Raw genomic sequence first — 21,091 nt, forward strand, 5'->3', positions numbered from 1 at the left:
TCCAAAAACTACTCATGTAACCATTACTTACTTATTTTCAGCTCAGCAGTTCATTGCTACGCCTTTCCCAGTATGTTTCTCTAAACAACAGAATGAGTATGAGCTTCAGGAAAAAGTCTTAAAGGAAGCCGTCTCAAAGACCGCTGCGATTCCTTTAAGTTTATGGTTTTCTCATTAATGACCTCCTGCGGTTTGGCCCATTTCCTCTCCATTCATCTCACATTAGCCTCCTTTCAGAGGTCACTATTGTTTTGGGATTGTTTTCACTTTTTAGGATACAAATGTTTAAATGTCAACACAAACTTTAACATTTTGACACTTTTAAACTAAACCCATGTCATTCTGTCCACTTTTCAGCCTCATGATGTAGACACTTTTCACAATACATTTTGATGAGAGAAAAAGTAAAAAAAATTATTAAGTTTTTGTTTTAAATGTTGAGGTAGGCTACATTTTCCACTGTAACCACTCTATTAAGGATGGAGTTGAGTCTGTTTCCAGGGTGAGAGCAACACTTTCAGGGCAATGAATGAGTAATGTAGGGACATTTGCATAAGTAAGAGCCGACCCCCTGTATGATTTTCATAACCCAATATCCCCTTTTCTTCTCAAATTTCTATTGCCGGCTTTGTGATTTGGAGTCAGCTTTTGTTAGATTTTTTTCCCCACACTTTGTGGTTGTTGCATTTTACTTCTCTCCCCCCTCCCTCATCCTAATGACCTCTGCGACGGCTTTTTACTCTGTCTCACACACTGCTTTTGACCAAATGGGAAATCTATGGATCAGGCTCAACTTTCTCTCAAGAGTTATGACGTAAGAAGTGTGAAAAAGAGGTTTAGGCTAATTCAATGTCTATATATGTCCATATATGTGAGAGTCGGTGTGATGACGGGTCACTGCCCATCTCACAGAGTCCCCCAGTTTTCTGCAGATGCGCTCTATTCAGGAGGCAACACACGGCGGGACGCTGCTGGGAGGTAGTTACTATTTCTCTATTACCATAGAAACTAACACACTGGCTTTCAGCTGGAATAGGCCAGGGGTCCACTGACACCAACTTTCACACTACTCTCAGTCCTGACAAAACCCCAAATGGATCTCAGCGCTCTAAATAATACCCATTTGTACCCAGTTCAATGACAGAATGCGCTTCCAGCTAAATGCTATGACATCAAAAAATAAAGAGGGCCTCCTTTTTGAGACACTTTATAATGAACACAATGACAGGGAAAACACTTGGGCACTGATATGAGTGAAGCAGACAAGTAAAAAAAATACAACAGTTTATTACTATCTAGTCATGTTTATATTGTCCAAGAGCGGCGCAGGGCCAAATAAAGAGGCTTCTCCCACAGTGTAAAATGTTTAAACAATTACAGAAAAATGTGTCAAACCTAAAAGGAATAGTTTGACATTTTGGGAAAAACACATTTTTTTTTTTTTTTATGAAATTAAATAAGAAGGTTGATAACAGTTTAGTATAAAAACTGAAAACAGGAGAAAGAGCTTGTCTGGCTCCGCCCGAAGGTAATAAGAGCCACTTACCAAATTCTGAAAAGCTAATTAGCATGCTATATCTTGTCTGTTTAATTTATACAAAAACTGCGTAAAAATGTAAAAAAACATCAAGTTTTGGTTTTATGGGAGGTTATGGCTGAATAGTCTGGTTTACTGGGTGTACAGTGCTAGATTAACGCCTAATATCTGGTGAGTGATGTCTCTCTCCTTCCGCTATCTCCATTATTTATTTAAGGGGCACCATCGCTGCATGCGGGGCTAAGCGCCGCCCAGGATGGTTTTTGTTGGTTTAAAGAAATGCAGAAGAAAGAGCATTTTTTTCCCCCAATTTCAAAATAAAAAGTGGTGTAGCCAGACCATACTCCAGCGCGGACACAGCACTGTGGCGATAGGTCTGGCCATGTGAGACTAACGCCAGACTAACACTTAATTGGCAAAGCTGTGCTAGCCAGATCCAGTCTCTGTGACTTTGCGTAAACTCACATGCAATCGCAAGGTAATGTAAATGAATAGAGGCCAAACAGCGTAGTTAAACATGCTAAAAAGCAAGTTTGCACCTTGACAGCAAGCCACTAATGGCATCTATTTGCCATGTCAAACATACACTGTTTCATGAGATCAGTCTGGCTGGTGATAGTGTGATAATAGCTACATTAACATTAATCATTTTTTATTTTTCTTTAGATTATATTTAGGGCATTTTAGGCCTTAATTTTGACAGGACAGCTGAAGATATTAAAAGGGAAGAGAGAGGGGGTGAATGACATGCCGCAAAGGGCCGGAGGCCGGAGTTGAACCTGGGCCCCCTGCGTCGAGGAGTAAACCTCCATATAAGGGCACCTGCTCTACCCACTGACCTATCCGGGCGCGCAATGTTAATGTTAATGCTGGAAAAAAGTGTAGTTGTGGTCAGTTTCATTTTTTTCCTGCTTGCGTGAGCCCTTATTTACATCCTTGCTCTCTATTTGTGCAAAGTGTTTCTGCAGTTGCAGAACTATTTGAGTTTGATGGCAGTCGGCAGAAGATTTAATCGTCTGTCTGTCCTTAATTCATTTTATATTGATTGCATATGGGTAATAATTGGGCCCATAGTACAAGTCCATTGAAAAAGCCCACACTTGGATATGGGAATGAAGCAGTCAAGTAAAAACTGCAGAATTTTTCATTTTATGATGGCACATACTAGAAACAGGTTAGCAATATTGAAATCATAGTTTATCTTGTCCCATGGAGAAAACAGTGTCTTTCCTTGTTTTACAGTACATCCTATCTCCTCTCCACTTGTGAAATAGTTAATGCAGCTGTGCAACTCTGTGGCTTTAATGTCAGACAAGTTATTTTCTTGTCCATCCTTAATGTATGATGTATATATTACATGGTATGGGTAGTAATTGGGCATTGTGGAAGATACAAGGTCAGAGTTCACAATTGATCCTCTCACCCCTGGCAGGTGCAGCTCACAGAAGTGAGAGGAGGCGGCCCCTCATCTCTTCCCACCTCTTCACGCCGCTCAGCGAGAGAAAGGGAGGAGTGTAAATGAGTGCACTCCAGAAAGCCATCACCTGCTCCCTCCACCCTAAAATCCCCACTAACTCTGCCAGACAGAGATATCCTACAACCCTAGCTCAAATTTCTCCAACTCCGGTTAATGAGAGAGACCGAGAAAGAGAGAGACTGACAGAGAGAGGGAGGGAAAGGGAGGGAGGAAGAAAAGAGGAATCAAGAATTTTAACTATTAGCATCCATGCCGTGATTTTGTTTTTGTTCGCCTGTTTTGTTGTTTTGGGTATGAACGCATTCATTGGCAGCAAAATGTACATTTGTCATGCCTATAGAGGGAACTGAATTGGACTGGAAGGGGCATTGAGTTTGTGCGCACAGAGAGCCCAAGGGTGAGGTTGTGTATTGATGGGTGCTCCTCCCAGCTTCTCCCAGATTCCCCCTCTATTGTGACTTTGAGTGAATGTATCCTCTTGCTAAGGGCACTGGAATGTGTCTTCTCTACTTGTGTGATGGATGGGGCCTTGTTTTGCACTCCTCTGCCCCTCCCTCTGAATCCCTCTTTCTCTCCCTCAGCCTTTGACTCTTTCATCACATCCTTTTATTCGGCACCAATAAAAGTCAGTGATTCTTCATGAGCCGTTGTGCAGATCTGAGGGCCGCTGTTATTTTTCATCAGGAGTGTGTCACACATCACCATTCAGCCTCGCCGTCACACAAATTCAGACACTGGCACAGAGGCAGAAGCAGGTGGAGATACACCATCATTGAATTATTCAAATGAGACACTGGGCATATCCTTTAAATTTAATTTAAATACTTGGTTAATGTGGTTTGGTGGGGCTCTGTTGCCATTTATGCACAAGGGTGATATACTGTTTCAGCCTTAACGAGTTATAATAGAGGCGTTGAAAATACTACTACTACATAGTGATAATAATAATAATAATAATAATAATAGAAAAACAATGGATCATACATGCTCTTTGCTCTGTATTACATTTTCCCCCAACCATTTAAAAACGGATTGTTGTAATTATCTGAGTAATATTTATAAGCGTAATGAGAGATATGACTACATGTATAATGGACATGCAGGTCACTTCACTTTCTAAAAGATGGCCCACAGTGAAATCTTGTGTCCAAATGAACCAACATGGGCCATCCGCACAGATTGATTCCATCATTAGGTGTTGTGTGAGACCATCCTAAAGTGTTCCTGTTGGGCTGACCGACAATATGCATGAAATCATTACCACAATAATAAGGATATTTTACTGATGATGTTGATTTATATCACACAGTGGGGAATATACCATATTAAATTAAAGAAAAACTCCAAAGCAATGAACTATCAACAGGAGTATTAGCAAAAGGGTTACCCATGTGGCCTGGGTGGTTTGATGCAGCTTGTTCAGAAACTTTGTCTTGGACAGCTGAAATGTGTAGAACAACATTATTTTTCTACAGACTTCTGTTGTCCAAATTAATGACGTCACTGATATTATATCACAATGTTATGATTTTTCCAAAAATCAATAAATTCTAACATTGATGAATCTTTAGCCCTTCTCTCATGCCGCTCCAGTACTTCCCACTGGTGTAATACCCTGCTGACTGAGGATTTACTTAGATTTTACTACTGCATATCTGTGAGGGTCAGGTAAATACTACAAAAATTACAGTTGTTGTTGTTTTTTTATAAAATGCTCCAGCAGAAAAAAATAATTACATTAAAAATCCTATCTAACTGCATGTTTATATAAAACCAGCACTTTGCAACTCATGACAGAGCTTTATATTTTCAGTGTGCACATCTTTTCTAAATCTTTCCACTGGATATCTGAATGGATCATGAGCTGGACTGCAGTGTAATAAAACAAATAATTAACTACAGACAATACCAGCAAATAGGGTTAAACATGGAGAGTAATTCCTAAAAGATGTTTAAACCTTCTGCTTAGCATTACACATCCTTCAAAAGAGTCCCAGTATTTCAATATTTATGCAGGGCACATTTCACCCTAAAAGTTAATCATCTGTATCCAATATACTTAAAATAATGATGAATTTTGTTAACTTGTCTTCTGTATTCATTCCCTTTATTTTCACCTTTTTTTTCCTTTTACATCCCAAGATACCTCACACTCAGACATCACTTCCCATCAGGGGCCTTGTGGAAAGCGAGAGTGTCTCTATTTAAAAAGTATTATTCAACAGAGTTACATAAGCTCCAAACAGGAGTCAGGTCTCGCAAATGAATCATCAGCTCAGTCATCATGTCAAACAACGATCCCCTGGCACTAACAGCACTTTACTACATTTTACACAATCTAAAAAGACTCGTACACACCTAAATACAGGCAGAAGCATCACTTAGACAAATATTAAACACATTTTACTCTTAGCTTTATGTGTAGAACTGCATAAATGTCAATACTAATAGCAGTAATTGTAAGCAACCCACTTATTTTTTAAGTCATTAGTATTGTAAGGTGTTTCTAATGTTCTGTCCACCATTATTTGCATACACCACAGGGGTTGCTCAGCAGAAAAAGAAGTCCTGCTAAGCAAAGGACTCATCCCAATCGATCATTTTTAACAAACGTGAAATTGGATAATTGGAGTAGAAAGTAAGGTCTCAACTCTGAAAGACGCCTGATGACCAGGGTGCAAAATTAACTTTTTTTGTTCACCAGCCAAATGGCTTGTGAATGTTCACATTTTCCCAGCCACTCAACAGTTTTAAATTACTTTTTTAGCTGAAGAATGAAGGAAATCTACCACCCATTTGCATTTTTTACCAGCATTTGGCCGGTGGCTGGTACTAATTTTGAGCCCTGCTGATGACCCACAATTCAATTATAAAAGAGACATTTTTTGTAAAACTATTTTTGGGGGGATGACACGCAGCAAAGGGCCGCAGGTCAGACTGGAACCCGGGCGGCTGCAAAGGAGAGGTGAGCTAGAGGTCGTCCCATGAAAGAGTCATTTTTAAGTCTTTGGTGAGAAGCAGTGCATAATTTAAAGTATCAAATGGGCGTTTATAAAAGCTACAGTCTTTGCTGATTAAATTGTAGCCTTAATTTCAATAATGTGTCTCCCTGTTTCTTTGACAGTTTGTTGGGATATTAGGATGAAAAATAGCAGCCCCATGTCCAGGTGTAATGTGACCAAAAGTGGAGACAGCTTAAACATACCTTATGTGTCAAAAATAACTTTTCATAATGTGGAAATATGACTACAAAGTACTGTATATTCACATACAAGTTTTGTCTAATCTGATTATAATTATAGATAGATAGATAGATAGATAGATAGATAGATAGATAGATAGATAGATAGATAGATAGATAGATAGATAGATAGATGGATAGATAGTTTAGACAAACAACACAGAATATAACTATAAATGAGATACTAGGAAAAATGTATATTATATTATATACATATATCATTATATTATATTATAGGCAGTAACCTTATTGGAAGACTTAGTGTTCTTTGGGTTTCATGTTAAGTAGGCCTACTTCCTACTGGCCGACGGCCAGCGTTCACATGGTCGGGATGCGTATTCTTCTTCTGTTGTATTGGCGTTTGGCATAACAACTTGTTGCATTACTGCCATCAACCGTTGGGCATATAGCCTGGAGCCTGAAGTGTGTGAAACATGGAGGCGACAATAAGAAAGAACACCATAAAGTTCTTCAATTACGCATTACTTTCCTCATTACAGTTTATACAAGAGGTCAAAACACAGGCCTACTTGACTTGAATTGGTTTACTTTATGTTACTGGCAATAGCACACAACTTTTATAACTAATTTAAGTTACTCTGTTGAAACCAATGGACAACTACAACCTAAATTGATAGCTGATTGTGGAGATGCATGCCTGAATTTTTTTATATTTAGGAAAAGTTTCTAACCGATCAACACATTTGAACAATTGTCGGCCGTGTTTCTGTACGTCAGTACAGAATCGAGTCACCAACTGGGAAACTCTGTGAACGAAATCTAGCCCCCATTTCCCACCTGATTCCCACATGAAGTGAGAGAAAATGTTTTCCGATGCCCATGAACGCATGGTTGTTCATAAAAGGTTAAGAGGAAGTGGAAGAATTCTATTTGAAGAAATTTATTTATTTAAATTTCAACAATAAATCTAGTTTATCCGACTACTTTTATGTTCAGTTTGATTTTGAACTTGAAAAGCCTCATACACTCATCCAACCATACCATTATATTTATTTTATTGAGTCCGTCAATTTTAAATACAAAACAAATTAACACTAATATAGTTATTGACTCATTTTCTAACAACACAGCAGGACATATCTATTCTACACAAAGCATATTATAGATTCAAATATCTAACCATCATTAGTATCTCACTGTATTTCTACCAGCACCCTCTGCAGGCTGTTAAACTACAGAGAGAGTTTCCCAACCACACGCCACACTGAACAGGGCCACCTCTATATTTTAGAACAATTTGACAACAAAAGTAATTTCCCCACTTCATATCTTCCTTTAATCCTGCCTTTATTAAGGGTTTTCTTAGAGAAAGATTTTTAATCCTGCAGAAATGTAAAAGCATGTATGAGCAGTGGAAGGAGGTTTAGTTAACATGACAGGGTAGGCATTTTTAGATTGTGGCCTTGTTTAGGAGTAGGGATTCAGCGGGGGAAAAAGATTTTATATCAGAACTCCGGAATACAAAAGCCCTTTTCAGATGTTATAAGTCATGAGATTAGTTTCCTTTTTCTAATAATTCTCTTCTGTGCATTGATATATTTCCTCAAATATCATCTAAGAATATAGCTGCTGTTACATCACATCTGGTGTCAGTAGGAGCTCAATCACAGCATTTCAACTTATAACTGCTTTGTTGAGTCCAGCCTTGTTGAAAGCATGCTTCAGTATTACATTTTATCTGCACATTAGACTTGTAATAATTTTGTTTTTATTATGCTGTCATCCTCCTCTTGCTCCCACTTCACAAGCCTTTGCTGACAGTTAAAGGTATGATGGAGTAAAGGGATGAGTAGTTGCTCATCCAGCCGTCTCCGCTTCAGGCGCACAGGACGTAAGCAGTGTTCACAAGTTAAGGATATTTGGGGGTGTTTTGTCACAGTGATGTCAGAGGGTCACATTGATGCAGGGAGCCATCAACAGGGGCAGATTAAGTATTGCCTCCCAGCAGCTGCCCCTGTTGCCTCCAGCTATAACGGCCGCTTTCTCCTCAAAGTTTCAATACTTTCCTCTGTTGTTTCATTTACATTTTGGCAGTGTTGAATTAATTTTGTGGGGAAGAAAAAAAAAATCATCGGGACTCACAAAATTTGAAATGTCAAATTTCTTTTAAATAAAGCAGAACATATACATTTGACTTGCTCCATTTCATTTTAATTAGTTTCTCTCTTCAACATCACCTGGCCTTGTTTTACAATCGTCAGTGAATTTTTGTGATGATTTTGATATTACATTTAATTAAAATACATTCTTTTTTTTTAATAATATGTCTCACCTAAAATAGTGTTTTTTTCAGCCTGTTTTAAATCAAGAAAAATGTGAATTTATCATTAATTAAGTAACAACCAATTAATCCAATAATCAGAAAACATTTTGGAGTTGTGTGTAAATTTCTAAAAAACTTTTTGCTGATACAGTTTTATCTTCAACGATTGTCTTACATGTCAAGTCCACAAGGTAAGGGGTTGTGAACATTTAAACCTATATTGTTTGTTATTTGAAAAAATGATATAGTCTGATCTTTCTTCCATATGAATTCAAAAAAATAATGGAATAAATGGTATGAAAATTACTTGGATTTTATTTGGATGCAATCACCTGTAGTTATGTGTAAAAGGTAATTGTGCATATGTGATTTCTCAGGTTTATACCAAGTACACTGTAGATGACCACAAATTAAAATTAGTCCATAAAAAAATGCAATCCTCTGGTGATTAACATAGTAATGTTAAATGAAATTGATTTTTTTAGAGATTTACAATTTTGTCATTTAAACGCTGATACTCTCTAAATTATTGTTGAATGTAACCTTTTTCTAACCAACTGAAATTATATTTTGGGTTTAACAGACCCTTTAGTGGCATATCTTACATATGTTATAAATGAAGTGGATGTTTTTATGTGTGTGTGTGTGTGTGTGTATATACATATATACATGGCAAAAGTCTTAATGTGCATGTTTTTAATCAGTCCTGGTATAACCTCTTGAAGCATGGAAAAATGGCAGAGGCATTAAAAACATAAAAGGGAAAAAGGGCAGTAATGAATTTAGAGGAAAATGGACATTAATGGTATTAGCATTACTCATGTTCCATATAACAAATTATTGGAAATTTGACAAGCACACCAAATTATCTCCTCATGCCTGACGGGAGTGTGGTGAAGTCCTCTCTACCTGCTGAGGAAAGACAATTTCTGCTCATTTTACTATTTTTAACAATAGAACCAACCCATTAAGACAAATTAATGTCATTATCAAGTCTCTATGAAAATGACAAATACCACCGTTTCGAGCAGCTTTAGAGGCTATTGACAATAATGAAATTCGCTGTACAGGTACTGAAAAGAAACACTCCAAGTAATTATTTTCTAGTAGCTTGTTTGTCTGCCATCCGTTCATTTGCTTTCAGCTCAATTATCTGACTCTGTGAGCATGTGGAGGCGCATAGTGCTCTGCGGCCCACAGAGCGAGGGCCCTAATTGGGCAATTACCGTTCTGTTTCTGGGCTTTTAGCTCCAGTGGAGAGTGGAGGGAGACCGCGGTGTGTAAAACCATGAGGACCTTCCATGCACGAAACCACACATATACACGGTTTAAACAAAAACAAAACCCCACGTCCTCTATACACATAAAACAGACCTATACGGTGCAGCTTTAGTGCAGCTCATGCAACAAATACTAAAAACATAAGTGACAGGGGCTGCAGGCCAAAACGCACTCCTTTCAGTGACACATAATGCGGGTACAACACAGTATTATGTGTAACTTTTCACACATGTGATTTTTGTCATGTACATATGCATTCTGTCAGGTTTCCCTTTAAACAACATCCCATCTGAGTAACCAGCAGCTATAAATGGCTGAGAGTGCTTGCTGTAGGCCTATAACCCTGCTGAGTTTTGGATGGGGGGGGGGGGTGATGGTCGGCTGAGTTAGCGAGGTTGCAGTTGGTGTATAGAGGGTCAACAGTGGGTACCACTTAAAAGTGTTGTGCATCATCAGCTACAAACTACAAGATTCATTTCAGAGCTTAATAATCAGGTTGAAGCAATGCCTTGGCTATTTGCAGTGATTTCAAACTGCAGGTGAAAAGTCAAGGAAGTTTTGAATGGATTCCTCTGTCAACACGTCAAACTTGCACAACTTTATAGAAACCACAGAAAAGAGAGAGGAAAGACCTGAATAAATGAGTGGAGGAAAAATAATGAATGCAGACACTTCCACACAGGGTACAGGGTCAGGAAATAGTTTGAGGAGTATGGAAATGATGGGAATCATATACTACAGACATTACAGACTCCAGATCTCAACCTGTATGGTTTTTGCCCACTGTGTTAGTTAGCACTTTCAGCCACCCTCATTAAAACACCAAATGTGTTTCTTTTGGAATAACAGTACTCATCTTCTCCAGTTGGGATCCACAGACTTCAAGAATGCGGCTTGTGTTGGCCGACCACTTATAAAAGATGTTTCCATTAATCTGTCACCCATCATAATATGGATATTTGGCTTACCTACGTGATATATTCAGTAAACCGAAGGGAGGAGAGAGACTCTAGTCTGAATCTACAATTCAGAATTGCTGCCAATTTCACAGATTTCTTTCTTTCTAAAAAGTAGGTGTTGTGCTGTTTTCCTCGGTTGTAATCAGAGCATAGACGGGATTAGGAACAAGGACATTCCTGTGCCAGAGCCAACAGAATGTTGTGAGAAGAAAATAATCACAAAATAAGTTGTTGTTTTACTTACAGACTCTAACTCTAAAATATGCATATTTATTTGATTTATTTAAAAAACAAACGTAAGGGTAGCCTCCTAAAGCGACTGCTACCGCATCCATGTCGACTGTCAAATGTCAAGGATTGATACGGCTAACAGAAATATTAACTTTGACTATTTAATGCCGTGAAACAAAATGGTAATCCAGTCTGATCATCAGACCAGAGAGATTCTGCAGTTTTGTTTAGAATTTTAATTTCTCGAAAGGTAAATATTCACCTGGAAATGTCATCAGTGGGTCCTGAGCTGTTTTGGAGATGAAAAAACAGGGTTTCAATTTGATGCCACTTCATCAATAAATCAAATTCTATATTATATTATATCATGTGTTATAAATATGGAGTTTGACATTTTCAAAATCAATTTGATAAATGCATTCTGGTTTTGGTTGGATGTTTTTGAATGCTCCTGCATTTGCAGTAATGTGCAAAAACAGGAGTAAATTCTAGACTTTAAACCTGTGAGATTAAAGTTTGCCCCCCTACGCCCCTTCCCTCCCCATCTCACCCTCCTCCTCCTCACTAATTTTCATATTATCCCTGTGCTGTGTGCTCTCCCCCTCACTTTAACATTCTGTTACGCGCTCCCTGGATCATGTAGCTTGTGTTAATTAAACCCTCTTTCAGATCATTTTCTTGCTCAAGTGGCCTCAGTGCAGCACCCATTAGGCAGAAAGCTCTGTTATCTGAATTTCCAAATGTAGCTCAACATTTATTAAAGTGAAATTCATCCAGTAATTGCCGCCTCGGTATGCCCCATGTCTCCCTCTTACCTCCAGGGCCACCTGCTCAGAGACACCTCCAACTATTTACCAGCATGACGCAGGGTAATTAGACCTCTCTGACCCCGTCCACTAAGAGCCCGGTAATTGCGGTAATAAAAAAATTAACAGTAGCAGCATGAGGATCATTCTGTAAAAATACCTGGTAATGAAGCATTAGCGTTGATTTTATTTGGATTAAAAACAGCTATAGGTATTTAAAGGTTACAGTGTCTGCTAAAACAATATCAGAGGAGAAAGTTATCATTTTTTCTTTTCATTTAAACTAAGAAGCAAGAACGGTGGGATTTTAGCACAAATATTTACGATTTTCTTTGCAATGATGGTACTATTTCGTGTGTGAGCCTTGTTTTTCAGATATACCAATGACATTTTATTGCACCCTGCAATGCTTCATTTTTCATAGCAGCAGAAAGCATAAAGAAATGACACATGCAGGTGCACAACTAAACTACTGCTATTAAGAAGAAGAGTATTAACCTGGTGGGAGAGTCTATCAACACTGAAGGTTGACCTAACCTGCACCATTATCAAATGTGTCACAAAAACTTCATACAGTGTCATCAGCACTTTTTTTTTTTAAACTGACAAAAAAATGTAAAATCACTTCCTATTGTCATAGCATCCTCTATCTACAGTGCCAGCGTCATGTCCACTCACACCGGTGAAAGCCATGAAACTGAAGATTCAGTAACCCCAGTTTAAGTTTTGAGAATTTCCTCAGCTGTATTCTGGCTAAATTAACAAATGGGTACCAAATGGTAGATGCAATTAATGCATGTGCTATCTGCTGTTCCCATCATGAAACTTATTTCACAGAAATATTTATTTAAGTGCCACTGAGACAATATGGAGCTTAGTGATAGAGGTTATTTAGATTTTTTTATTGAAGTGATATTTATTTCTAAATTCAATCTGAGTTAAGACGAGATGGTGTCATAAAGCATTGTAAATTGTGAATGTACATACATTTCTCACTAGTTGTATTAGACTTAAGTAGGACTTAGTGAGAAACTATAAAGTTTGACCAACACTTCATAAACTTGCCAGACATGGATGTTTTAAGATAATTATCTATATAGTGACATCCTATGGGCAAACAGTGCAACTGCAGTTTGTGACAAAGCGGATTTCTGAGAGAATGTGCTGTGGAACTATTAAGATAACTCCTCACTGATCACGGTTTTAATCTGCAAAGGCTGCTGACTGAATTGTTTTTGACTGCACTTCAGTCTATGTTGGAGTAACAAAAAGCTATGCAGGGTTTTGTAGAACATATCGCACTGTAGCATTAAAAAACCAAGAAGATACATTCTAGCAAACTTACTAAGAATAAGCTGTTGGTCATTTTTTAATAGTCTGGTAATAATAATACACAGGGGGAGAAATCGCTTCTTTGAATGTGTATGTTAAGCTCAGTCTTGACATGACTAAGCTACATGTCCTCCTGGTTAAATCATGTTGTCTGCATGACCATCTAAATCTCAGATAATCTCAGAGCGGTTCAGCTGACACAACTACATTTAAGTTGAATGCTTTAGAAACCTGTTATACCTAAAACTTAAAACCTATAGCTGTTTTTTTTAATTATAAAATCAAGACTAATGCTTTATTATCATTTGAATGAATTTGTACATACTTACACTTCATTTAACTTTAGTACTGCAGAACTCCACAGGCTGCCTGTGGTTTCTCACATCCAACTGAAAACCTTGGTGCTCCATCACCAATGCACCAACAGGACTCTTTCTTCTCATCCAAATAAGGCAGTCATTCCCTATCTTCTGTCATACACCTTATAGTAATAGTTTAATATTTTGAGAGACAAAAAAGACAACGCTGTAATTGTGAAATAATGAACAATCATGTTGTTGCAATGGATGAACCGTGACACCAAATCATCCCTAACGCGCCAAATGTCCCTTCCCTTCCGCTATCCATTTTGCAAAGACAGCGCCACTGCTTCCAGGGCTTAGCGCCGCCCAGCACGGTTGGGATCGTGTAAAGAAATACAAACAAGCCAGAGCTTGTGCCACTATCCCAGAATGAATAAGAGGTGTAACCACTAGCCAGACCTTACTCCAGCACTGACACAGCACTGTGAAGATGTGAGACTATTGAACATATATTGTGTCAGCTGTAAACAATTCAAATATTACTTTTATGCATTATTTATTAATTATCTTGATGGAGTCATCTGATGCCTGGTCACTTTATCGTAACCCCTTAAATCCAAGAACAGCAGCTGACGTTACCGACAAGATTGATGTGGGATCCCTGACAATTAGTTGGTAATTTTGTCTTTGGTAAATGCATCTTTTTATGTGTATCTTTGTTCAGGATCAACACTGCTCCCTGTTCAGTTTCTTTGGTTAAATGGCTGAATAGAGATTTGGGCCGTGGCCTCACTCATTACCAACTTGCCCTGTTAGTATTTACAGCATCATGGCGGGTTGACCTCACAGTATTCATAGCTTCACACCTCACACCCATTCACTGTTGGAAAATAAACACAGGCTGCATTGGTCCCCAATAAAGAACCTTATCCTCTGAAAAGATACAGAAGGTTTTGTTGCTTAACTCAACTTTTTGGTTGGTTTGTTGCAACAATGTGGGATGCTGCACAAGGAAGCAGAATCCAACCGCTAATTGGGAAATGAGGCCTTTCCCATCTTGAATGCTCTTTCGGGAATCGTTTTATTTCTGATCGGTCAACCATGCACAATCATCCACCTGCTACGTCTAAATGATGGGACGCTTTTTTTTCAGATTCTTCCGAAAAGAATTTCAAATGGGTTTTCAAAAATGTGCACTTTGTGCCCAGCAACACGGAAAGCACTGCCAGGCCACTGGGGTGCTGGATTGTTGTGTTTGACGCCTTACAAAATCTCAGCAGTGTAGACTCTTTATTGTATGCTCTTCATTACAAAGTTGCTTTGATAAACAAATTATAAGCGTACAATGTATTTTTGTCAATTTGGAATTGATACAGAACATGGAATTGATGCATAATTATTGAGTCTAATATTTGAAAGTAATCTATATATGCTATGAATAAAGTATCCCGTTATAAAAGATACAAATACTTAAAGACTATCGGAAATTGGAAACAAACCAAAAAAACTACAATGAATCATAATGGAAATATTTCAGTGGATTAATGGTTGTAGTGAGAACAAACAAAACTGTGATGCCATCTGAGGTTCCAACCAAACGTCCCTTCAAGCTCCAAGCTGATTTGTATACAAACTATGAAGCAACACTATGAGGAGAAAATTAAGTGAGAGGACTCCTGTGTGACAAGTAGGTGACGGCGCTTTATTTAAAACAGTTGTTTAAGACACTCCACTCCACTGCTTGACGCTGAGGTTAAAGCCACAGAAGAAAGCAAAGATTAGACTACCTTTGTGCTGAGCAGCATTAAACATATTAATCTTTTGCTGTTCATTTGACTGTGAAATCTTTGGAATCACTGTTTCTAAAGACCAACGAGTGAGGCTTATCATTAAACCCGCCGCATGGAATGTTTACTGATATTTCGAGTTCAGTAAAAGTGGCAAAACTGCAGCTCTGTCTTTAAAAATCCACTTAAAATGATTAAATAATATACAGGTTTTTTTTTTAAACATCTAAGTTAAGCTAACAACAATAGCTTTTTCATTCAAACCTCTAAAGAGGCTTTTTCTTTGAAGGCCAGGCCGAGAGAAACAATTCTGTCAGACCCCCAGCCTCAGCAAAGGCTTACAAAGAGCCATTTCTGAAAAGAAGAGCAGTTCTGAGAAATAATAGAAAAGCAAATGTTGAGAAATGAGAGCTCAGAAGACTAGAAATTGTTATAGAATCTGTAGGGATAGCATTAAATGCAATTCCCAGGAGAAAACATGAAAACAAAGGCAAGCAGAGAGTGGTATCGGCTGAGGTCAAATTGTGTCAACCTGAGTTACGTTCAGATGAGCGCACTGAAATTGACCTGTGTAACAAGTGTAAGCCTGCACCGGCCTGTTTAAAAGGCCTGCTTTCATTCCAGTCCCTTGATGCCATTATATCTCCAGTGGGCCATGTGCCTTCAGTTGACAGCTTCCTGGTTTGAAGACATTATTTTTCCACAACCACCCATCGGTGAAAGCGCCCCCAAATCAGCTGCATTTGTGAAACAGCACATGTGTGATCTGGCAACAAATTAGGCCATTCATAAATGTGGAACAATGACAAGAATTCAGGTGTATGGACTACAACTTCCAATGGCCTGTTTGACTAAAAGGGCACAGGCATACATGACTGCCATATAAGTATGAAATAGTTCATTATTACAATTTGTTTAAATGATCCAAAAAAGAACCTTGCGTTTACATGTCTTAAATGTATTACAATTTTGCAATTCAATGTTGAATTACAATAATATTGTTGTTTAATCAAGATTCTGACTCTCGGTCTATCAGCTCAATCACCTGATCATGTATGTGCCTCTTTAAAACATTATGCAACATTTCTGACCAAAAATAATCTACCTGTGATAATAAAACTGTTGACATGTCATTATTTTAACAGCTGCTGTTATGTACTTCTTGCCACTTAACATACCTAACATATCACAAACTGAAGTAAGCTAATTGCATTTTTTTTTAAACGGTCATTTAGTATGGCAACATTAATGTTATAGTCACATTCCAGTTGAAATTGATTTTTATTTAAAAGAATAATCATGTTCACAATAAAACAGGCCCACCTGGGCTGACTGCCTGCACATAATGAGGCGGTTGCTATGGAGCGCAGCCCAGGTAATGTTAGCCTTCCTTAGCATCTAGCACAGACCATTTATTTAGCTTAATGCTAAACTACAGAAAGGCAGAAAATACAAACCAACTAACTGACCAAGACAGCAGTAGACAATAAACTAACCAATCGAGGCAGCAGAAGTAGAGCAACTCCTGTTTTCGCCAAGGTAAAATTGCTGTTTATATCAATGGAGTCTGGTGGTTTTGAAGAGAGTGTAGATAACGGCTTCCCTCCTAGAACTGCAGCTATCAGTTTCTTAGTTTATTGTTTTTTTTCTCAGACATGGAGTGATACTTATTGCGCAGAGAAATTTGAATCATAGCCATTGTACAGTATGTGATTATGATATCACTGCTATGAACCAATCAGATTGATTGGCGCTACACGTTTTATAATGTCACTTTTGCCCAAAGAGGAGACAAGGGCAACTTGCTTAGAATATCTATCAGGAGCTTCAGTGACAAAGAAGAATAAAGTACTGAGGTTCTAAGATATAAGGATGACATGTGTTGAACAGAAGGATATCATCTTATGGCCCAAATGCAGTGAAGGAAGTGTTACTTTACACTGTCCATACATTGATTAAAAATGCATAAAAACAATACAGATGCAGCTCTTGATCAGCTGACAGCATGTGTCAACCTGACCTAAGATTGTTAGTTATGGACTGCACAGAGAGCTCCACTGTGGTCCTGTTGCAGGAAATAAAACTATTATCATACATAACAAATCAGTTTGGCTATAGACTAGAGAAGCATATGCTGACTGAGCATAATCTGACTCTAAGGACATACAGTCCAGTTGGTTGCTGCTTTAACTTTTTTATGACATTTTCCTTTTTTTATTCATCAAAGAAGTAGAACCTTGTAGGCCTGAATTTAGCACAGTAAAGACACAGTGAATGACACTGTGAAAAGAAAAGAACTTAAAGCCCACATGCCCTGTCCGTATTTCACACTAACACATACTCTGACTTGGTCCTCGTAGTAAACAGATTTTGATGCCACTGTAACCCAGTCAGACATAAACAGTAAATGTCCCAGCACATAACTGAGACCATGTGGAGAGTGTGTATCAGGATAGAGTTGAGTGGCTGGCATGTTCATATCCCTTCCATGATACGTAAGGACATTTTATCTCACCTGTCTGAAACCCCAAATTAGCCATTGAATGCAGGCAATATAAGGAATCGTGGTTTATTGACCAGTGCTTTTTGCCAGGTGCTTCATGCCTTAACAAATAAGCAACAGAATAACTCTAGTGGATTTGTAATCATGACTCCTTAAGCAGAGGTTTACACTAACTGACTGATTATAGTACATGCAAATGGTTCAAGAAAGAGCTTTAATTGCATGAAGGCAAGTACAGTAGTCTACTTCCAATTCTGTGTTAGGGTGTGACTCTTAAATATATTTATTTTTAAATAAAATACAATTATGTGAATGTCTTATGAAAGTAAGAAGATCTGCACTGACCCTTGATATTATAGCACATGTCTTAATAAACAGCTATTACAAGAAGCCAAGGAGTGACTGTACAACAAAAGAAATATTTACACCTGATAATGATGCCAAATTCATTTATTTAAATATCCACCTTGTGGTTAGAAAGTAGTACTACACCCTTTACTGTTTAAATGAGGCTGCATGTGCCAGTGTGTTGATCTATTTTGCAAAATTTCATCACTCTAACAAACTAAATTCTAGTTGAATATTGCCAGCAAATAACACTTTTTTGTTTTTATCAGTGGCTGCAAGCTTGTAATATTGAAGTCGATGCTTTTTAAATTCCCAATTCAACAAGAAAGATCTAAAACAATGTGAACAGTAGGTTTCCACTGGGCATAACAGATCAGCGTCACATCTTCAATTACAGTTATTCTGCAACATAGATCTATTCTCCTGGTCTACCACAGACTGTGACTTTATCTTAAGTCGGTACTGTTCTATCAGTAAGATGCACAAAATGTCTCTCATCAAATTAATGTGAACCACAGACAGAATCAAATGCTAATGAAGCAAATACATAAAGATGGTGGCTCCTGCTTTCTGGTTTAATGTAAAGTAATTTTCGGTCCCACGTGTAATTTATTTAACACAATTTTCACGTGACACATACGGCAATCAAAACAGCAGGATAAATTGAAACGAAACAGCATCTTAGTTCTTGTTACCAATCAAATCTGAGTTTGATTTGGTGCTGCTTTGACTGGTACCATCTAGGGATGGGAATCCCCAGAGGCCTCACAATCCCATATAATCACCATACTTATGTCTAAAAGATATTATTGCAATTTTAAAGATTTACACAATATTCTGCAATATAATGCCATTTATTTTCTATTTTCAACTTCAAATTTTCCCCCAATTCCAAATTATGTCCCAAAAAGAAAACTTTGTTAACATCTGTCTTATCTAAAAAAAGACACGTTTCTCTGTTTATCTCACTTCCATTTTATTGCTGCAAATTGGGATTGTCAAGCAGGCAAACTGGCCAGCACATACATATATAATAATTGATCAATACTTAGCGTCTGTGTATCGATGCAGTCTTGCCGAGCAAAATATTGCAATACTATGCTGTATCGATTTTTTTCACCCACCCCAAGTACCATTTAGAATTGAGGTAAAACACACATGTTAATGCGGTGATTACTATTGTCTTTGGCTGCAAGAGGGCTCTGGGTTTTGCCTCTTGGGGGTACATTTGTTAACAGTCCTTAGAGACAAGATTAGGGAAAGGATTTGGCTCTGGGGCTCAGGAAAACCAGGTTTGGATAAATTGACAATTTGATCAGGCCAAAGCAGATTCTTGTTGTTGTTGTTTTATGATTGTGACAGTATAATCAGCTGAAGTTTACCTGCCTAACCTAATCTGGATTGGGCATCAAATAAAGCTGGCTACTCATTCTCCCCTCTTTATATCTCTATTAGAATTGAAGTGCTTAAAACTTGCAGAGGCCTCACGTGGCTGCACTTCATGGCCTTGTCTACTTTGCAGAGATATTGTCCCAACACACACGATGAGATTCCTCAAAGTACACAGTCACACAGGCTTTTAGACACTCATTAGCCCCTGCTAATACAATAAGTGTCACCTTCCATTACATGGTGCTGGGCTGGATATCAGGATTGGAAACCCACCAAATCTCCATACAAGGGGTGCTACCCCCTCATGCACCGTATTGTCTTTCAGCCACAATGTTGAATTGTTTTCTCTTAGCCCATTCATCGCGTAAGTATAAATATGTATAATAAATACACATGTATACACAAATGCACAAACTGAAGGATTTAACTGGCATATAAACAATGTTATAGATTATCTTTGAGGGCAAACGTAAAGTGACGCACATTCCATCATCGTGGGGATCTTCATGTCAACTTTGGGCTTTGTTTCAGAGCAGGCAGCTGTTTAAGGATCCACCCCACCCCGCCCTATTCAAGCCTGTTGTCTCGCAAATGAAGAGCACATGCAGCGTTGTAAAAAAAAATCTTAATTAAGACTCCTAATTCTCCGTGCCATCGCCTGACCGAGGCTGTGTGCTCACGTGAAGCGCTGCTGAACACAGCATGCGCGTAGATGTTGTTGGACAGGGAGTGTCGGTTTACTAGCTTTAACAAAGCAGGGTACGAGGAACATTTGTCCGTAATTTTCAAACACAAAACAGGGTTCTAATTAAAGACTAGTTCCAAGAAGCTCTCCAGTACTTTCAGGGTTTAAATTAGTTCAGCTAGTATTTTATTGGCTGTATAGATATTCAGCTCTATATGCTGTAATTGGTGTGCTGCTGATATTGTGTGAAATGATGTTGTTTTCTGCTAACTTTACTTCCAAAGAGCCATTTGAGTAGCTAAACTCAAGAATGAATATGGGATTTGAGTAAACAGGATTATTGTGATGGATTAGTATCAGATTTTTCATTGGTGGTTTGAATTTCTCTGAACAACAAACACGAGCATTCACTTCTAGAGTCTAGGAGAGACTAGGAGAGTCAGATTAATAGTTTTCATGCTCATGGTAATGAATGTTCCTCATTATACCGAGAAGCTACAGTATGCTGTAAATCACCTCACATATAAAAATGTGAAGTGACAAGTGTTTGCCACTGTAAAGGTGATTTCAGCTTTGGGTTTTGTATGTAGCCCTTTAGTTTGGAGGCTTCTCCCTCTGAGCGGTGCCAAAGGGCATGTGGTCCTCTGCGTGCAGCAGATGCCCTGAAGAAGACTTGTGACAGATGAGTCGAAAATGAGCGTGACATGTGTTAAACAGGCGAAGCCCCGCAACACTGACATTTGACATGATGATGGGCGTCGGCAATCATTATTGTCTCCACTTAAGCAAGCAGTAAATATTCAGGGTTGACGTCTGTGAAAGCAAAAGCCATAATACAAATCAGCCTGAACAGATTTTCATAAATGACTGAGTGTTTGAATAGAATAGATCATGAGCACAGTCAAACACAGCGGACAGGTAAAATG

The sequence above is a fragment of the Etheostoma cragini genome, chromosome 13 (genome assembly GCF_013103735.1).
Source record: "Etheostoma cragini isolate CJK2018 chromosome 13, CSU_Ecrag_1.0, whole genome shotgun sequence".
NCBI lineage: Eukaryota > Metazoa > Chordata > Actinopteri > Perciformes > Percidae > Etheostoma > Etheostoma cragini.